At 38.1% G+C, this 20,797-nt stretch overlaps 1 pseudogene; it reads left to right on the top strand.

The window, feature by feature from the left end:
* The first annotated feature begins 19,062 nt into the window (after positions 1 to 19,062).
* On the top strand, positions 19,063 to 20,516 carry LOC122488959 (annotated as a pseudogene).
* The last annotated feature ends 281 nt before the right edge of the window (positions 20,517 to 20,797 follow it).

Below are 20,797 nucleotides of genomic sequence, written 5' to 3'. Positions count from 1 at the left end.
TACACATCTTTCTATATTTTAATTAATTTTTTGGTGGCCTTCATGTTCACATACTTTAATCATTTATCTTATGAGTTATTAGTCTTTTTCTCAGTAATTTGGATGAGATGTTTGTACATTAAGGAAATTCTTCCTGGGGCACCTGGGTGGCTCAGTTGGTTAAGCATCTGACTTTGGCTCAGGTCATGATCTCATGGTTCGTGGGTTCCAGCCCCACACTGGGCTCTGTGCTGACAGCTCAGAGCCTGGAGCCTGCTTCAGATTCTGTGTCTCCTGCTCTCTCTGCCCCTGTCCCACTAGTGCTCTGTGTGTGTGTCTCTCTCTTTCAAAAATAAATAAACTTAAAAAAAAAGAAAGAAATTCTTCCCTAATTAACTATGTGAACTAATTTTTCTAGATCTTCCTTTGCATTTGAAAATTCTTTTATGATATTTTCCCACACAAGTGCTTAAAATTTATGTGGGCAAACTTATTAATAGCTTTTAGGCCATTATTCATTTCCTGTAAGTGTTTTGTTTTAAATGATTTCATTAGAGTCAAACCAGTTCCTGAAAATATTAGGTAAGAATGATATACATAGATGATGAAGAAATCCACAGTCATATCTAGGAATAAAAGTCATAATTGTGAAGCTGCAAATTAAAAAGAAAATAAGATGAAAGTAGTAAGCCTTTGAAAGAATGATTTTTACTAACATTTAAAACAGCATTGAGTTTTAAAAAATATTTTAGAAGGGCATCTGGGTGGCTCAGTAGGTTAAATGTCTCACTTGGGCTGAGGTCATGATCTCATGGTTTGTGTGTTCAAGCCCTACTTAGGACTCACTGCTGTCAGCACGGAGCTGCTTCAGATCCCATGTCCCCTCCTCTTTCTGCCCTTCCCCGCTCATATGTGTGTGCATGCTCTCATAAATAAATAAATAAATAAATAAATAAATAAATAAATATCGTTTAGAAATAAGAGAATGAAATTTAGTACTGTCTAAAATTTCAGTGCATTTTTCATAAAAGAAATTACATACAAATATTCTCGAAACAAGCTTACTATTTCTTGTGGAGACATTTAAGTCTCTTAAGTCTCTTAAATAGAACTTTAAAAGCTAAGAGTAAAAGGTTTATTTTTTATGAGAATCTATGTGGCTTAGAGATGGGACAGGTAATGCACTCACAACAGTTTTAAGTAAGTAGTTTATTTATACCCTGAGTTAATCCACGAAGGATTTGGGATGACTTAGAAAAACACAACCAACAAAATAGTAAAACATAAATAAAATATCAGGACCAGGGAAAATATAAATTAGAATAGAAGGAAAAGACCAAGGGGAAAAGAGAACACAGATAAGCAGACATAAGATCCAAAATGGTTGTTATAATTGAAACATAAATTTGTGTCTGATATCCAAAAAATCAAAGCAAAAAGGGAAATGCTGTTAGTTACATTGTTTTCATTATCTATGAGGAGAAAAAAAATCCAGACCTTTGGGAGAAAGAAACCTATTCCTGGACCGCATTTTAAAACAGATTTCTTATGTAGATAAGCAACATCTAGGTTTTGAGTTGTAACTTAAATCTGGAACTGGAAATAAAAGTCATTTGTCACACATGCAGTTGCCTCCAGTACTATTTCCATCTGTAGCCAGGACACGGCATGTAACCTCCTCCAGTCAGTCATTGATTTGTGTTTTCATTTATCCCTGGCACCACCAGACCTGCTGCCCTCTCGGAGTTCATAGTTTAGTCAGGGATATGGAAATTCCCAGAGACGAGTAAAGCAAGAGAGAAACGTTCAGGTAGCCCGGGGTTTAAACACAATTGGAAGAACAAGAAAGGCTTTTCTTGCAACATGCGTTTTGAACTGCATATGGAAAGATTTGTGCAAATTTTCAAGGTTAAAGAAAAGGGGAAGGCCATTATCACTCTGTAAGATTATAAAGTGGAGGCAATTTTAATACACATTGAAAGCATCCAAATTCAAACAGGTTTGTGTTTTGATCCAACAGATAGAATTAGTCCTTTCCACAAGATTTTTTTGTATTCAATAGACCCACAATATTTCCTAAAATGGATCATGGATAAATTGAATTAGTAACTTTAAATAGAAAATTCAATTGTATAAAAGTATCTTCACGTTGATTGATCTTCCCCATGAAGATATTTAGTTGCTGATGTTGAAGAACTTGCTCCAGACACAGAAAGACCTCTGTGGAAACTCTCCACCTATTCTCTGTCACATCACCTATTTCATTTTCTTCATTACAGTTCAAACTCTTTGAAATTATCATTATTAAGTCATTGATTGTCTCCTACATAATGTACACTTAACAAAGGCAGAAATTTACAATGCTGTTCAGCATTGCTCAATAAAAACATGTTTACTAAATATATGTATGTATATATGTACACACACACACACACACACACACATATATATATATATATAGAGAGAGAGAGAGAGAGAGAGAGAGAGAGAGAGAGACTAGATGGATTCAGAAGTTCATGATATAAATTTAAGTAGACAATTGTAAGAAGGAAAAGAGGCAAGGTCAGGACTCAATGAGGTTAGAAAAGTCACCATGTCCCCTGGCAAATATTTATCACTAAAATGTTATTTTGATGACTGATTCCCATATATGCAATATCATAAATTTTAAAGATGTCCATATCTTTACCTATTTAGATTCTCTGGTGTTGCCCAAACTTACTGTTTGAAAGCTACAGCACTGAATTATATTTCTGTCCTGGAGAAAGCTATCAACCTTGGAACACTCTTTTCTCTGACCCCCAACATTTCTAAAAACTTCTTTATTCTAAGAAAGAGAAGGTAAGTGTGTCTTATTTTGTTGAGAAAAACTCTGTAGAAGAGGTAGCGTATTTATCCAACATTTCCCAATAGGGAAGAAAACAAAAAGAAAAACAAAACTTAGACTTGACAATTCAAGGTAAGTTGAAAGTTGCAAGGTTTGTCACAAACTAAGAGGCAAAATATTCCTGATCTTTAAAATTATTGAACAATGTTAAGAAGTCTTCTATGAGGTCATGACATATAAATATCTGAGCAGAGATCAGATGTCTGGTATGTATAAGAGAACTTTCATATAGTCTGAGAGACTTGGCTGCATCTAAGTAGTGTGTTCACTAGTAGGGGGTGAATGACAAAAAAAATAGATTAGTCTACTAATTTATGTGGAGGTTAATTGTGGTTTAGAGCCAACAGTGCCTGGTTAATACATCACAGCTCAGAGCCTAAATTAATTTGATTAAAAACCATGTTGTTTTTGCAAATTAATTTTCTCCACGTGTTGCTTTCTGGTATGTCAAGACACAGCAGTGTCCTGATTAAACACTCACTAGTTCAGTATATGTGCATATCTTTGACTTAGAAAAAAATACAAAACAAAACCGTAAACAAGGCGCTTGTAGTTATTTGCAGTTGTACTTTTAGTGCCCAACATCCCATCAATCATTCTATGCAGAGGAACAATTCCACCTTGGTGTACCAGAAAGTTTGTACAAGTTCACATGGACCACGTTGGCAAGGATTGACTGCAGTCTACCCCAAGTCTGTAAAATACCTCATAATTTCTCTGAAACAGGTAGGGAAAGATAACGAGCTTGGTGAGGAGTTGCCACGAGGTCATTTCTCATCCACCTCTTTACCTCGAGGAAACTGCCACAAGTTGTTTCTGGTCCATCTCCCTAGTTTCATTTGAACTCAAGACTTTCACCTTATCCTTCTCTAATGCTTTAAAAAAACTTCTTGGCTTAGTATTCAGAGTTGACTCTTCAATGTCAGAGCAAACTACCAAGCATGCTGCATGTTTCCTGGCCTTTTTGAGTTAGTATCTTCCTGTGGGTCTTGGGACACAGAAGCTGACAAAATGCTGACCTTGCCACTGCCAGCTGTGTAAGTAATAAATTGTCTGAATTCATATGGGATACTGTCTCCTTACTAGCTGGGTCCATTGAATTGTGACAAGGCAAACTAGCAGCTGAATAGTGGTCCTTCTGGCCCTGGTAGGCACCATTTTGCTGCCTAGTGACTGTCTCATCACTTAATATTTTATACTCAGCAAGAGAGTTACCTTGTCTCCAGCCCCTTCTGGACTTGGTAACCAGGCTATAGAGTTTTGGAATGTCATAGAACTTAAACTGAACCTTCCAACGAACAATATCTATTTCTGATGTACCCCCTTCCCACTTGTGCATTACAACATGATCCTCTGATCTTGAGCTACATCTTGGAGGACAGGTGGGACAATGTGTTGTGGAAACCTAATCTTTCTCTGACACCTGTGTTACTGCCTGAGATACTCATGCATACATGCACAGAGATGAATTATCTCTGTTTTCTAATCTGAGCTCCATCTTGCATTAAGCAAACTTTGCTTGTGAGTTCTTTGCTTTTGAGTTCTAGGAAATCCATTGATTTCCTAGTCTCTCTTATTTTAGCATCATAATGAAACACACTATACATTTCAAAGATCTGCCTCTTTTAACAGCATAGTGGTTCTTTTATGCTTTTACAATTTTTGCAGCATGAGAAATTTACAAATATACCACAGAGTTTGATTATCTAAAAGGATATCATATATGCAAATATTAGAGCTTTCAGATACTATATTTTGATAAGGTTCGGAGACTAAGAAATCTTCCTAATGATTCATTATTCTTTCGAAATCCACTGAATGGGAAAAAAGTATTAAAGATGACCATTTTGCTGCAATCACAACATTTGCAGTTGATAGCAAAAGAAGAGAAAGAGTAGCATATCATGCCAGACAGCCTGTCCTGGCAGCACCATAACAAGTATGAAGAAGAAATATAATAAGAATCTAAAACTCTGTTTAAAGTTAACACAAAAATCACCATAGCAACTTCTCTCCCAGAATACTGTCATGCCTTTCGTTAAAAAATATTGATATCTCGGAGGAGACAAGATGGCGGAAGAGCATGGAAGTTTTGTGTGTGTCTCGCATCCATGAAATACAGCCAGACCAACACTAAACCATCCTATACACCTAGAAAACTGACTGGAGGATTTAACACAACAATCTGCACAAACTGAACCACAGAATTCAGCAGGTACGCGGTGTATACAAGTGAACTTGGGAAGCGAGAAGGTGCAGGAAGGGAGGTGCTTTTGCGAGCGGAGAGAGTATGGAGACGGGGGGGGGGGGGGGATACGGGAAAAGCACCCCTCCCCAAAAGCAGCTGGAGAGAAAGTGGAAAATTGGAAACAGCCACAGGGGCTAAACTAAAAAGGGAGAAAGGAGAAAGGAGAAAGAAGAAAGGAGAAAGGAGAGGGTTTAAATTCCATTAAGACTGTAAACAAGGGGAGAGCAAAGTCTGCAACTCAGCAGCTCCATACCTGGTGGTGCTCTGGTGGGAAGGGCGAATCCCCAGGAACAGAGTAGGATCCGGGAGGTTCTCTGGCCACACAGGGCAAAGTGGTTCCACTGCTGGAAGGACATTTGGTAGAGACTGTTGAAACCACCTGGTCCCAGAAGACCCCGGAAAAGGGCCACATTTGCTGATGCTGGAACAAGGTTGTTAAGGGTGAAGCTTGGTGAAAGATGTGAGTTGTGATTTTCCATAATCCCTGAAACTCTGCTGCTAACTATCTTGAGAATTTTTTCCGGGGCGAGCTAGTACCTGGCCATAGTCTTGGGGCACCGGAGGCAGCAGGGTCCAGCAGGCGTTCCTGGGTGCAGCCGGCATTCGGCCATTGCTCGGTAAGACCGTCCCGCAGAGGGGCTGAACTGGTCAAAGCCGCAGTCCTTCAGAAGTAAGGGGCCGGGGAAAACAGCCGCATCTGAGACAAAACTCGGGAGAGAGGTACTGCCTGGGGCCTGGTCACGGAGAGTGAAAGAGCGGGGAGTAGACAAAGCTGAAGACAGAGGACGGGTGCGCGGCTGATCCGGGAGAACAGACTGGGTAGTGGATGAGGCTGTTTTTACCTCTCACGCGCATGCGCAAATGCACCTGCCAGCACCACCTCAGTAGGCTAGCAGCGCCATCTATCGGAGACCGGAGCCATTACACTGAGATCCACCCAACTGGGCCAACTTTGCTCTTCAAGAACACAAGTCTCACCACCAGCTTAGTTTATGGACTATAAAGCGCTACATAGACTGACTTCTAGGGGAAAAAGAAGCAATTTCAGTCCTACTTCAATCTGTTAGTAGGTCCATCTATTCAATTTTCTTTTCTTTCTTTTCTTTTCTTTTCTCTTTTACAATTTTCTTTTTCTTGAATACAGGAAGAGAAAAATTCATTTTTATTTTCAATTTTTATTAAAAACATTTTTCTTTAATTTTATTACTGTATTTTTTACTTTTGTGTAAATTTTTTCAAGTTCTATTTTACTTCCATCATTTTGTTTTAGGCTACTTCAGTATATTCACCTTTTCAAATTTTCAAATGATCTCCTTTTTTTTTTCTTTTTCTTTTTTTTTTTTTGTTTCTTTTATTTTTCTTGAGCGCAGAAAGAGAAAAACTTCAGTTTTACTTTCAATTTCTATTAAAATATTTTTCTTTAATTTTTTTACTATATTTTTTGTTCTAGTGTAAACTTTTTCAAATTCTATTTTACCTCCATCATTTTATTTTAGTCTACTACAGTGTATTCACTGTTTCAAGTTTTCAAATGATTTCCTTTTTCTTTTTCCTCTCTTTTTTTTTCTTTTTTTTCTTTTTCTCTTTTTCATTTCTTTTCTTTTTCTTGAAGATAGAAAAAGAAAAATTCATTTTTTATTTTTAATTCTTATTAAAAATATTTTTCTTTAATTTTTTCTACTATATTCTTTACTTTTGTGTATATTTTTTCAAATTCTATTTTACCTCCCATCATCTCATTTTAGTCTACTTCAGTGTATTCATTTTTTCAAATTCTCAAACGATTTCTTTTTTCTCCCCCCCCTTTTTTTCTCTAATCTGTCAAACCACTTTCAACACCCAGATGAAAACACACCTAGGATCTAGCATCATTTATTCGATTTTGTGTGTGTGTGCATGTGTGTGTGTGTTTAATTTTTTAATTTTAATATTTTTTAATTTTATTTTTTATTTTAATTTTTGTACCTCATTAATCCCTTTTCTCCCTTCAAAATGACAAAATGAAGAAATTCACCCCAAAAGAAAGAGCATGAAGAAACGACAGCCAGGGATTTAACCAACACAGATATAAGCAAGATGTCTGAACCAGAATTTAGAATCATAATAATAAGAATACTAGCTGGAGTTGAAAATAGAATCCCTTTCTGCAGAGATAAAAGAAGAAAAAAATAGCCAGAATGAAATTAAAAATGCTATAACTGAGCTGCAATCACGGATGGATGCAGCCACGGCAAGGATGGATAAGGCAGAACAGAGAATCAGCAATATAGAGGAAAAACATATAGAGAATAATGAAGCAGGAAAAAAAGATGGAGATTAGGGCACAGAGCATGATTTAGAGAAATCAGTGACTCATAAAAAAGGAACAACATCAGAATCATAGGGGTCCCAGAGGAGGAAGAGAGAGAAAGAAGGGTAGAAGGGTGATGTGAGCAAATCATAGCAGAAAACTTTCCGAACCTGGGGAAAAACACAGACATCAAAATCCAGAAAGCACAGACAACCCCCATTAAATTCAACAAAAACCGACCATCAACAAGGCATATCATAGAAAAATTCACAAAATACTCAGGCAAGGAGAGAATCATGAAAGCAGCAAGGGAAAAAAAGTCCCTAACCTACAAGGGAAGACAGATCAGGTTTGCAGCAGAACTATCCACAGAAACTTGGCAGTCCAGAAAGGAGCAGCAGGATATATTCAGTGTGCTGAATCAGAAAAATATGCAGCCAACAATTCTTTATCCAGCAAGGCTGCCATTCAAAATAGAAGGAGAGATTAAAAGTTTCCCAGACAAACAAAAATTAAAGGAGTTTGTGACTGCTAAACCAGTCCTGCAAGAAATTTTAAGGGGGACTTTCTGAGGGGAGAAAAGATATATATATCTTTTATATGTATATAAATACAAAAAGCAACAAAGATTAGGAAGGACCAGAGAACACCACCAGAAACTCCAACTCTACAAGCATCATACTGGCAATAAATTCATATCTTTCAGTACTCACTCTAAACATCAATGGACTCAATGCTCCAATGAAAAGACACAGGGTAACAGAATGGATAAAAACACAAGCTCCATCAATATGTTGTTTACAAGAGACCCACTTTAGACCTAAAGACACCTTCAGATTGAAAATAAGAGGATGGAAAACCATCTATCATGCTGTATCAAAAGATGCAGAAGGGCATTATATCATAATCAAGGGGTCTATCCACTAAGAAGACCTAACAATTGTAAACATTTATGCGACAAATGTGGCAGCACCAAAATATATAAATCAATGAATCACAAACACAAAGAAACTCATCGATAGTAATACCATAATAGTAGGAGACTTCAACACCCCACTCACAGCAATGGACAGAACATCTAATCAAAAAATCAACAAGGAAACAATGGCTTTGAATGACACACTGTACCAGATGGACTTAACAGATATATTCAGAACATTTCATCCTAAAGCAGCAGAATATACACTCTTCTCCAGTGTACATGGAACGTCTCCAGAATTAACCATATTCTGGGACACAAATCAGCCTTAAGTAAGTACAAAAAGATCAAGATCATATGGTGCATATTTTCAGGCCACAATGCTATGAAACTCGAAATCAACCGCAAGAAAAAAATTGGAAAGGTAACAAATACTTGGAGGCTGAAGAACATCCTACCAAAGAATGAATGGGCTAACCAAGAAGTTAAAGAGGAAATTAAAAAGTATATGGATGTCAATGAAAATGATAACACCACAACCCAAAACCTCTGGGACGTAGCAAAGGCAGTCATAAGAGGAAAGTATATAGCAATCCAGGCCTTCCTAAAGAGGGAAGAAAGATCTCAGATACACAACCTAACTCTACGCCTTAAGTAGCTGGTAAAAGAACAGCAAATAAAACCCAAAACCAGCAGAAGACAGGAAATAACAAAGATTAGAGCAGAAATTAATGCTATCAAAACCAAAAACCAAAAACAAAACAAAACAAAAAACCAGTAGAACAGATCAATGAAACCAGAAGCTGGTTCTTTGAAAGAATGAACAAAATTTATAAACCACTAGCCAGTTTGATCAAAAAGAAAAAGGAAAGGACCCAAATAAATAAAATCCAGAATTAAAGAGGAGAGATCACAGCCAACACAGCAGAAATAAAAACAATAATAAGAGAACATTATGAGCAATTATATGCCAATAAAATGGGCAATCTGGAAGAAATTAACAAATTCCTAGAAACGTACACACTACCAAAACTGAAACAGGAAGACAGAAAATTTGAATAGACCCATAACCAGTAAGGAAATCTAATTTGTAATCAAAAATCTGCCAAAAAACAAGTGTCCAGGGCCAGATGGCTTTCCAGGGGAATTCTACCAAACACTTAAGGAAGAGTTAACACCTATTCTCTTGAAAGTGTCCAAAAAATAGAAATGGAAGGAAAACTTCCAAACTCTTTCTATGAAGCCAACATTACCTTGATCCTAAAACCAGACAGAGAGCCCACTAAAAAGGAGAACTATAGACCAATTTCCCTGATGAACATGGATGCGAAAGCCCTCAGCAAGATATTAGCCAACCTCCAACAATACATTAAAAAAATTATTCACCACGACCAAGTGGGATTTATACAGGGCTGGTTCAATATCTGCAAAACAATTAACATGATTCATCACATCAATAAAAGAAAGGACAAGAACCATATGATCCTCTCAATAGATGTAGAGAAAGCATTTGACAAAATACACCACTGTTTCTTGATAAAAACCCTCAAGAAAGTAGGGATAGAAGGAGCATACCTCAAGATCATAAAAAGCCATGTATGAACTACCCAACGCTAATATCATCCTCAATGGGGAAAAACTGAGAGCTTTCCCCCTAAGGTCAGGAACAAGACAGGGATGTCCACTCTCGCCACTGTTATTCAACATAGTATTGGAAGTCTTAGCCTCTGCAATCAGACAACACTAAGAAATAAAAGGCATCCAAATCGGCCAAGAAGAAGTCAAACTTTCACTCTTTGCAGATGACATGATACTCTATATGGAAAACCCAAAAGATTCCACCAAAAACCTCTAGAATTGATTCATGAATTCAACAAAGTTGCAGGATACAAAATCAATGCACAGAAATCAGTTGCATTCCTATTACACCAACAATGAAGCAACAAAAAGACAAATCAAAGCATCGATCCCATTTACACTTGCACCAAAAAACATAAAATACCTAGGAATAAATCTAACCAAAGAGGCGAAAAATCTATACGCTGAAAACTATAGAAAGCTTATGAAAGAAATTGAAAAAGACACAAAAAGACATTCCATGCTCCTGGATAGGAAGAACAAATATTGTTAAAATGTCGATACTACCCAAACCAAGCTACATATTCAATGCAATCCCTATCAAAGTAACACCAGCATTCTTCACAGAGCTAGAACACATAATCCTAAAATTTGTATGGAACCACAAAAGACCCCAAATAGCTAAAGTGATCTTGAAAAAGAAAATCAAAGCAGGAGGCATCACAATCCCAGACTTCAAGCTATACTACAAAGCTGTAACCATCAAGACAGTATGGTACTGGCACAAGAACAAATAAATGGAACAGAATAGAGAACCCAGAAATGGACCCACAAACAGATGGCCAACTAATCTTTGACAAAGCAGGAAAGAATATCCAATGGAATAAAGACAGTCTCTTCAGCAAGTGGTGCTGGGAAAACTGGACAGCGACATGCAGAAGAATGAACCTGGACCACTCTCTTAGACTGTACACAAAAATAAACTCAAAATGGATGAAAGACAGGAAGCCATCAAAATCCTCGAGGAGAAAGCAGGCAAAAACCTCCTTGATCTTGGCCACAGCAGCTTCTTACTCAACACGTCTCCAGAGGCAAGGGAAACAAAAGCAAAAATGAACTACTGGGACCTCATCAAAATAAAAACCTTCTGCACGGCGAAGGAAACAATCAACAAAACTAAGAGGCAAAAGACAGAATGGGAGAATATATTTGCAAACAACATATCAGATAAAGGGTTAGTACCCAAAATCTATAAAGAACTTATCAAACTCAACACCCAAAAAACAAAGAATCCAGTGAAGAAATGGGCAAAAGTCATGAATAGACAGTTCTCCAAAGAAGACATCCAGATGGCCAACCGACACATAAAAAAATGCTCAACATCACCCATCATCAGGGAAATACAAGTCAAAAACACAATTAGATACCACCTCACACCTGTCAGAATGGCTAACATTAAGAACACAGGCAACAACAGATGTTGGCAAGGATGCGGAGAAAGAGGATCTCTTTTGTATTGGGTGCAGCCACTCTGGAAAACAGCATGGAGCTTCCTCAAAAAACTAAAAATAATAACTACCTTACGACCCAGCAATTGCACTACTAGGTATTTATCCACGGTATACAGGTGTGCTGTTTCGAAGGGACACATGCACTCTCATGTTTATAGCAGCACTATCAACAATAGCCAAAGTATGGAAACAGCTCAAATGTCCACTGATGGATGAATGGATAAAGAAGATGTGGTATATATATATACAATGTATATAGTATATATATACAATGTATATGGTATATATATACAATGGAGTATTCCTCGGCAATCAAAAAGAATGAAATCTTGCCATTTGCAACTATGTGGATGGAACGGGAGGGTATTATGCTAAGTGAAATTAGTCAGAGAAAGCCAAAAATCATATGACTTCACTCATATGAGGACTTTAAGAGACAAAACAGATGAACATAAGGGAAGAGAAACACAAATAATATAAAAACAGGGAGGGGGACAAAACAGAAGAGACTCATAAATATGGAGAACAAACTGAGGGTTACCAGAGGGGTTGTGTGAGGGGGGATGGGCTAAATGGGTAAGGGGCACTAAGGAATCTACTTCTGAAATCTTGTTTCACTATATGCTAACTAATTTGGATGTAAATATTTTAAAAATAAAAAAATAAAATAAAAAAATATATATTTATATCTCATTTTGATTAAAAGTTTTGTATGTATATGTGTATTTATTGTGTATATAAAAATATAATATATAAAGATCATATTTAATCATATTATTCAGTAATATAAAAATGGTTAACTAAATTAAGTGGCAGATGTTATTCCACAATGTGCATATAAAATATGTAATTACATAGAAAAATGCTTATCTTATAAGTGATAAAGCAAGATACAAATATAGCATACTCCAAATATATATGTCATTTATAGATAAAGATACACAAATATATGGGGCTCCTGGATGGCTCAGTCAGTTAAGCATCCGACTTCAGCTCAGGTCATGATCTCAAGGTTCATGAGTTTGAGCCCCACATTGGGGTCTGTGCTGACAGCTCAGAACCTGGAGCCTGCTTCAGATTCTGTGTCTCCCTCTGTCTCTGCCCCTCCCCCACTCGCGTGCACTCTCTCTCTCTCTCTCAAAAATAAAATAAACATTAAAATTTTTTTAAAAAAGATACACAAATAGAGGGTAAAGGCTTTTTAAAATTAATCTAGCTGTTAACAGCTATTTGTGCTATCTTGAGCAAGGAGAACTAAGAAGTAAGTGTTTTGAAATTTCTTTTCTAATTTTTTTCAACATGCATATATTATGCATGTTGATGACAATACTTTGTAAAATATGCACACAGTGAAGGAAGTCATTCTCCTCCCCCTTCCCTCCTCCACTTTCTCCTCCTCTTCTTCCTCCCTATCCTCCTTTTATTTCTTTTGATATACAGTTCTATGAGCTTTAACTCATGCAGAGATTCTGGTAACTACCGTCACCAAAAGAACACAGAACAATTCCAACACCCCAAAGAATTCCCTCTTCCTACTTCTTTGCACTCAGACTCTCTTCCTATCCCTAATCCCTGGCAGCCACTAATCTGCTCTCTGCTCCTACAGCTTTGCCTTTTCCGGAATATCAAGTAAATGGGTGACACAATTTTTATTTCCATCTTAAACGTTTTCATATTGTTTCAAATTAAGAAGTGAGGTTTTCACAAAATTATTTATCTGCAAAATGATTATTTTCTAAGAAGTGATTTCTGGATTCAGGATTGCTTATTCAGTGGGCATACTTTTTAATTGTCCCATATGTATTTCAAATTGCTTTCCAGGAGTTCGGCATCAATCTTTGCCTCTACCATTAGTGTACAAGGCTGTTCAATAAGAAAATGCTTTGCTGGGCGCCGGGGTGGTTCAGTTGGTTAAGCGTCTGACTTTGGCTCAGGGCATGATCCTATGGCTTGTGAGTTCAAGCCCTCCTTTGGGCTCTGTGCTGACAGCTCAGAGCCTGGAGCCTGCTTCAGATTCTCTGTTTTCTTCTCTCTCTGCACCTTCCCCGCTTGTGCTCTCTCTCTCTCTCTCTCTGTCTCTCCCTCTCTCTATCAAAAATAAACATTAAAAAAATTTTAATAAATAAAATGCTATCATAGACTGATGATATGATAGGTAAAAATTACATTTTATTCACCTGATATTTGGTTTTTTCATTATCAATTTGTTGGATTTCATCTAAGCATGTTTTTAGCCGTGCACATTTTCTTCTATGTCTCATTGATTTGTGTGTTTGCTCATGTTTTCTAGGATATTAGTGATATTTTTAATTATTAATTTGTAGAAATTCTTTAAAGAGAAACTTTGTCTTATTTGTTGCAAAATGTTTCCCAGTTTGTCTTTCTATTTTAAGGATTGTTTTTAATCTGTTAAAGTTACATATTTTGTTAAACCTATTGCTCTGGTACTTTGTAACTTTTCCTATTGATTTTAATTGAAGGGACATTTCCCCTACCTCAACATCAGTTAAATATTCATTTATATTTTTATTTTGTAAAAAATAAAATGAAAACAAATGTAATTCTGTATTTTCTTTAATAGATCAAAAGGTAGGTTATTGGATTTCTTTCTTTTTGTTTTAGTCATTGTGCAGTTGACTGTGTGTAGATCTATATTAGGACAGCAGATTATCTGAATCCAAATCCTCTGAAATTCACCCTCTATGCTATTCCAATTCTTAGAACTGATGAGAAATACATTGCGGTGGCCTCTGTCAGCCACTGTTAATTGTTTTCCATTTCCTCTCTTTTTCTTGCAAAAAAAATTATTATTATTATTATTTTTTACATACAGGCAATGTGCTGAGGTCTAAATTATAAATCACAATTGGCTTAAGATAGTCATGACTGTATGGTTAACCATGCGACTTCGGCTCAGGTCAACGATCTCAGGGTCCGTGAGTTTGAGCCCTGCGTCGGGCTCTGTGCTGACAGCTCAGAGCCTGGAGCCTGCTTCAGATTCTGTGTCTCCCTCTCTCTCTGACCCTCCCCCGTTCATGCTATGTCTCTCTCTGTCTCAAAAATAAATAAACATTAAAAAAATTTTAATAAAAAAAAAAGATAGTCATGACTGTATTAACTGATTTCCCAACTTCCCTGGTAGTAGGGTAGCTGTGTGACCCAGTTAGGGTTGCCAGATGGAGTACAAGACATCCAGCTAATTTGACTCTCAGATGAACAATGACTAATTTTTGTGTTCCAAATATTGCATTGGACATAGAGTAAAAATTAGTAATAGTTTACCTAAAATTCAAATGTAACTATATGCCTTATATTTGTGTTTGTAAAATCTGATGCTCACCTATACCCAGTTCTGGCCAATGAAACCTAATGACAAGTCTGTTGCAAGGATTTCTGGGAAAGTTTCTGCATTTCAAATAAAGGGTCACATAGGATTGGTCTTTCCTTTTGCCTGTTCTTGAATGTAGATGCAAAGTATGCAAGTGTAATGGCCATGTTGGGATGAGTGTTACCACAAAGCATTAGAAATGAAAGCCACAAAATGAGAGGACAGATTGAAAAGCTACCTGAAGCCTGGTCCCTGGCATAAGAGGCACTGGAGTCTGACTCCTGAATTTTTTCCTTTACAAGAAAAATAACTCCTATTTAAAAAAAAAACACTGTAAGTTGGGTTTTCTTACATTTTAAGCTGAATGAAGTCCTAATGGTTACATATTGCTTGAGGACCATTTCCTTCTATTTCTACAAGAATGCTTCACTTATAATGACAATAAATACATCCATTCATTCATTTAGCACTTACATTTTGAGCACTGACTTTATGTTTGGGAAGCACTGATTTACTAGATCACTCTCCCAACTATCTGCCAATGATTTTCCAGAATGTTGTAAAGCATAGAAAGTTGCTGGTGTTACTAACATACTTAAAATTCTTTAAAAAAAATGTTATTCACATGCCAGATGCAATATTTGGGTCAGGGATTAGAGAATAGGGAATTTATAGTGTATCCTCTTAACTTTTGTTCAGAAAGCTAGCATAGCTCTTGGAAAAGTAAAAAATATATGTCACTGGTAATTTTCTCAATCTAACACCTTTGGTCTTCTAAGCTGTGAAAATTATTTCTAGATTCTGGGGATAGGTCATCAGGCATGGGTTTAGTAGTGTGGCTTTGTGCCACTCCCTATTTTGAGCATCATCTGACAATTGGATTTTCTCAGAAGATACTAGATAGTGCTATTCTTGGAAAATGTGACACAGTTGTCTTGTAGTCATGACTTAGTTACTATAAATTTTACATCTGTGTTGTAGCAGAAGATAATTCCTTCTAAGAATTGGCACATTTCCCCAATGTTATAGGCTTTGCATCCTCTTGTTTCCCCAACATTGAGGCTTCGAGGAAGTGTAGGAAATCATGAACCAAGCACAGCCAATCAATTTCAATCCCAATGACATAATTTTCTAAAAATAAATCTAAGTTTTAGTTTGCCTAATACTTGTAAATACTATATTTAAAATAAATTTTATAGGGGTACCTGGTTGGCTCAGTCAGCTAAGTGTCTGACTTCTGCCCAGGTCATGATCTTACGGTTTGTGAGTTGGAGCCCCGTGTCGGACATCTGCTGTCAGCAGAGCCGGCTTCGGATCCTCTGTCCCCCACCTCTCTCTCTCTGCCCCTCCCCTGCTTGTTTCCTCTCTCTCTCTGTCTCTCTCTCATTCTCTCAAAATAAATAAACTTAAAAACAAAACAAAAAAATAAAATAAAAATAAAATAAAATTTATATTAAAACTATATTGGAATGCTAACTACTCTATAAACAGTCAATAAGCTCTTTAATGACTGATAAATATTAATGGCAGATTAATATATTGATGTTTGTATCATGTTAATTACCTGACCATTTGGTTTCAGAGGAAAACTAATAATTATATGTCATATAGTTGGTGACTGCAAAGCTATATTAAGCTTTTCAGTGCTCTCTCATTGAAAAAATACATCTTTTTCAAGTGAGGTTACTCACTTTATTCAGTTAACTATAGTATACACAGTTTAAAAGCATAAACTATATGTGGTGCTGAATAATAGCTCCCCAAAATGTCCATGTCCTAATTCCTAGAACCTGTGAATGCTACCTTATATGGCAACAGGAACTTGGCAGATATGGTTAAGATGAAGATTTTGAGTGGGTAGATTATCCTGGATTATCCACGTAGAACTGGTATCATCACAAGGACGTATAAGAGGGAGGCAATGGATCTAAGACACAGGAGGTGAAGTAAAAATGGAGCAGATATTTGTGGATCTGAAGATGGGGGAAAGGACCATGAGCCAAATAATGCAAGGAATGCATCCCTCAAATCTAGAAAAGACAACCAAGATGTAACATGTCATTCCTGAATTTCTACCCCTAACAAGAAGAACAACTAACAACTAGTCAATAATAGGACATCTCTTAGAGGTCCTAGAGAGTTCTAGAACACAGGGATCTGGCGGAAGCACCATCCTATAACACAGCGATCAAGGCAGACTGCATTAGAAGGGTAAGAGAAGTGGCTACATGTTGATCCTCCCCCAGGCCAGCACAGCACCATAAGGAGAGGTCTTCCCTAAGCATTTGGCTTCTCTACTGGGAAAAGAAAACCAGTTGGAACTGGGACAACCAGCACCCCATCCACAGCAATGTGGGTCTGTCTCTTTGTGGGAAGCACCAGACTGATCTCATCCCACTGAGATTGCAGAGTAATCTGTGGAACCTAGCCCCTGGGAATCTTATCATGATGGAGGAGGGAGGTGGGGCTTACAACAACCAGCACTCCTATTTTGGCAGACTGATTTCATGCCTGCAGTACCCAAATGGTAATCCCAACCATCAGCTTTGCTCATCTGTAGAACCAAGTCAGTGGTGCACTCTGAGCAGGGAACTTGACAAGGTGAAGATCTGCTTGATTTGGATTCTCAAATGAAGACTTTAGCCAGTCCTAGAACCGGGTTGGCACACACCCTAGGAAGCAGCTGAGTCATAGCCCCACAGTTGTAGACAGTGTCTCCCAGCCACATGTGACCAGAAAGGCTGGGGGGGGAACACCTGGAAGCAGTCTAGCCTGGTAACACTCAAGCTCAGAGAAGGGCTGGCAGAGCTGATAACTTGCAGAGCAAAGCCAGTGGGCCTGTTCAAGCAAGGAACTTGGGGTGCAAGTCAGTTTGAGTTAAGACAACAAATGGCACTACCAGCCTTAGAGTTGCTTCTCACACTGTAGTGGGACAGAGAAACTAATCCATAGTCCTTCTTACTACTGAATACAGCCTCCAGAGCACACAGCGAAACTGGGTAGATGGTTTTTCTACCTAGCAAAACCAGTGGCTTCACCTGATCAGGGAATTCAGCACACTCTTCTTGATGGATTCAGGTCCCCCAAACAATGAGTCCTATAGTCCCTGGGTCCCATCCTGCTGCCCTGACAGGGCAGGGAGGCTAATTCATAGTCCCATTCATAACTGAATATAGTACCTTCACTTTTTCCTTTGGTGACTGACACCTACAATCTAACCTCAGTGAAGCTATCTGAACCAAGAACAAAATTCTTGCCTAAGCAGGGGTATTCTTGTTGACTCTGAGGCCAGCTTCACTCTTGACCTTGTGTTTTAAATCTAAAAGATGACACATTCTCCTTTTAAGAGTTACCTCTTCTAAATTGAATTTCTATCATTGGCATCCGAAGTGTCTGACAGATAAACCCACTTATAGGTGTCTTGCTACCCACCCATTTTTGCATTGTGTTTAAGCGTCCTCATACTTCATATTTTCAACACATTGTGAGAATTAAAGCATCTCTTTTCCTCAGCCTGAAATTCACTGTCTTTAAATAAGTCTTAACAATCTTGAAACATCTTAGGTACAATTTAATATTAAAGTATCATTTCTAAAATAAGTGAAGTTTTCCGTATTCTTAGTTCGTAGTTGCAGTCTAACTTCTCTGTGTGCTTATAGCTGGTGATTTCCTTCAAACTTGAACTTGCAAAATGTACACTTCAGTATGCATCTTAATGCCTCTTATTACCCAGAATACATATCCTTCTTATGTTTAATCGATTCCTTTCCAAAAAAAAATTTGTTTTTAATTTTTTATTAAGGGATTCCTTTCTGGGGATGCCCCATGGGAGTGAGTGAGAAAATCCTGGGGCCGACAGGTTTGAGTCCTCATCTCCAATCTGCCAGCGAAATCAGGGGAAGAGATGCCTGCAGACGTGGGAGGGAGAAAGCTCTACCGCCCAAGAAAAGAGCAAGTGGGCAGGCAGCGGCAGGGCAGAACTGAACTGTCTGCAGGGTCTATAGAGGCCGGTCCTGGTCGGCGCCACTCACCTCGAGGCCATGGTGCAGGCGGTGCTGTGGGCGATACCCAGCTGAGGACAGCGGCTCCGCCAGGGTATTCCACCGCCGAACTGGGTAGATGCGGGGTGGGGGAGAAAGGATGCTGCCGCCACTTCTCCCTGGTAGCACCCTGAGCGGCCGCAGTTGCCGCAGCAGTAGCAGCAGAAAGCACAACGCGGGCGGAGGGGGCGGCTCGAACTGCTGGTAATGTCCCCCAACAGCTGTTTCTCTGTAGCATGCGAGTTGACAAAACAACCAAAGAACAGGCCTCCCCGTTACAATCCCCATAGAGCTCTTTTTCCGCTCATTTATGCGGAAACATGCCTTGCACTTGTACCTGGAGGAACTGGAGACAGTGGATTCGACCTTTAGCGGTGGTCATCTACCTGGTGTCCATAGCGGTTGTGGTTCCTCTGTGCGTGTGGGAATTACAGAAGCTGGAGGTTGGAATACACACAAAGGCTTGGTTTATTGCTGGCATTTTTTTTTTTTCTGTTGACTATACCCATATCAGTCTGGGTGATATTACAACATTTAGTGCGTTAGACACAACCTGAATTACAGAAACCAATAAAAAGGATTCTTTGGATGGTACCCATATACACTTTACATATTTCAAAGCTATGAAATATCTTTGAAATATCTCAGCATTGCAATATGTAGACACCTGCAGAGAATGTTATGAAGCTTATGTCATTTACAACTTTATGGAATTCCTTACCAATTATCTAACTAACTGGTATCCAAATCGGGTATTAATTCTTGAAGCCAAAGATCAGCAGAAACATTTCCCTCCCTTATGTTGTGGTCCACCATGGACTATGGGAAAAGTATTGCTGTTTCGGTGCAAACTGGGTGTACTGCAGTATACAGTTATCAGACCATTCACCACCATTGTTGCTTTAATCTGTGAGCTGCTTGGTATATATGATGAAGGAAACTAGCTTTTCAAATGCTTGGACTTACTTGGTTATAATAAACAGCATGTCACAATTCTTTGCCATGTATCTTCTGCTGCTATTTTATAAAGTACTGAAGGAAGAGTTGGGTCCAATTCAACCTGTTGGCAAATTTCTTTGTGTAAAGCTGGTGGCTTTTGTTTCCTTTTGGCAAGCAGTCGTTATCGCTTTGTTGGTTAAAGTTGGCGTTATTTCTGAAAAGCATACATGGGAATGGCAAACTGTAGAAGCTGTGGCTACAGGACTCCAGGACTTTATCATCTGTATTGAGATGTTCCTTGCTACTATTGCTCATCACTACACTTTCTCATATAAACCATAGGTCCAAGAAGCAGAAGAGGGTCATGCTTTGATTCCTTTCTTGCCATGTGGGATGGTTCAGATATTAGGGATGATATTTCTGAGCAAGTAAGGCATGTTGGATGGACAGTCATGGGACATTCTAGGAAGAAGTTCTTTCCTGAGGACCAAGATCAAAATGAACATACAAGCTTGTTACCATCATCATCACAAGATGCAATTTCTGTTGCCTCTTCTGTACCACCTTCACCCATGGGTCACTACCAAGGGTTTGGACACACTGTGACTCCCCAGAGTACGCCTCCTATGGATAACATACCTGATGAAATGTATAATGACACTACAGGAGAGAAAAATGAACTTTCAGATAAATCTGTGGCCTCCTGAACAAGTGTGCAGAAGCAAACTGTGCTCCTTCTACCATGTTATTTCATCACCTCGTATCCCATTGCTCAGGATTTTGTGCTTGGGACAAGCCATAAATGATGGAAGGTTTCAACACAAAGAAGGTGAGAAAGCCAAGTACAGCTACTGAATTTAACTGAGTTTTGTATATCACAAATAATCAGTCTAAATATCCTAGACTTTGACTTGATTTCTTAACATTAGACTATCACATATTCAAATGGTAGAAAATGACTTTACTAAATGTTCCTGGTGTTGCATTGCTTTATCAAGAGGATGGACATTTAAAAAAAGTCAATGCTTCCTACCACTGCTGCATGAATAGAATGCTCTGGAATTTAGCAAAAAGTATA

Source organism: Prionailurus bengalensis, chromosome B2, assembly GCF_016509475.1.
Source record: "Prionailurus bengalensis isolate Pbe53 chromosome B2, Fcat_Pben_1.1_paternal_pri, whole genome shotgun sequence".
Lineage (NCBI taxonomy): Eukaryota > Metazoa > Chordata > Mammalia > Carnivora > Felidae > Prionailurus > Prionailurus bengalensis.
The sequence above is the reverse complement of the archived record's forward strand: the minus strand, read 5'-3'. Positions and strand labels throughout refer to the sequence as shown.